The sequence below is a fragment of the Oreochromis aureus genome, linkage group 5, assembly GCF_013358895.1.
Source record: "Oreochromis aureus strain Israel breed Guangdong linkage group 5, ZZ_aureus, whole genome shotgun sequence".
Classification (NCBI taxonomy): domain Eukaryota; kingdom Metazoa; phylum Chordata; class Actinopteri; order Cichliformes; family Cichlidae; genus Oreochromis; species Oreochromis aureus.
Window position 1 is genome coordinate 9,708,413 of NC_052946.1, and position 996 is coordinate 9,709,408.

Sequence of the window (996 nt, forward strand, 5' to 3'; positions counted from 1 at the left end):
GCATGTACTGACAAATAACTTTGTGAGTCACCTGCAGTGAGCCTTACTGTAACACAACCTCTCATGTTTGATTTATTTTTGACTTACAAAAAAAAAGAAAAGAAAAAACACAAAGTTTATATCTATATGAATATATGCACATTTATTTTAAGCACAGAATTTTTATCAGTGCACTTTCTATGAAATATGAGACAATAATTGTAAGAACAGCAACCCTGGCTGAAATAGCTGGAGCTGCTGATGAAAGGAAGTGGGTGATCTGACCTTGGGCCACTAATTTTACCTTCTTACCTTCTTACCGGCATGTGAGAGCTCACTGTACATCTGTCATCTTCCCCAGGATCATTGTTATGATTTGAGAGTTGGATTACACGCTGGCGCTACCTTGTTCTTTGTTACTTTCTTCATGTGGGGCCCTAAAGTTGATACCCCGTGGTCCAGTCAGACCATTCTCATTCCCAGGGCATCAAACACTGCAATTTCAAAGCTGCATCAGTGCGTTTAGATGTAGGATTACAGCAGTAAAGGGTTAAGCCACATATGTACCACAAGAGTCACAGTAAAGAGACATTAATCATTCGGGAAACAACTTGAGCCAGCCAGGAGTCGAACCTGGAATCTTCTGATCCGTAGTCAGACGCGTTATCCATTGCGCCACTGGCCCATGAGATGAGGAGCAATAGGTCTCCAACACATCCCTCAGTTAGCACCTAAATCCTGAACACATCACCTTAGGCTATCCTGACATTCAGGAGAACTTTATCTGTAGTTATAAAATGATATCATCCAATATTGCTGCAGCCAGTGCATCAAAACGTCAACAGACACCTCGTTCATGTTTCTGCAATGTCAGTTTGAGACGTCATTTTTTTTTTTTTTTAGTTTTGTTTTGGGGTTTTTTGGCTTATTCAAAAGGCCACCCACTCCATGAGCTCCATATGAGGAGCTTTTGAAGTTTTGCTTCAGTACATCAGTCTGTGTCTTTGTAATCAGATT

The 996-nt window shown here is 40.7% G+C and overlaps 1 non-coding gene across 1 annotated transcript; it reads right to left on the reverse strand.

Moving 5' to 3' along the window:
- Positions 1-591: 591 nt before the first annotated feature.
- Positions 592-664, reverse strand: trnar-acg. The gene has a single exon. It is a non-coding gene; the product is annotated as a tRNA-Arg (tRNA).
- Positions 665-996: the final 332 nt, after the last annotated feature.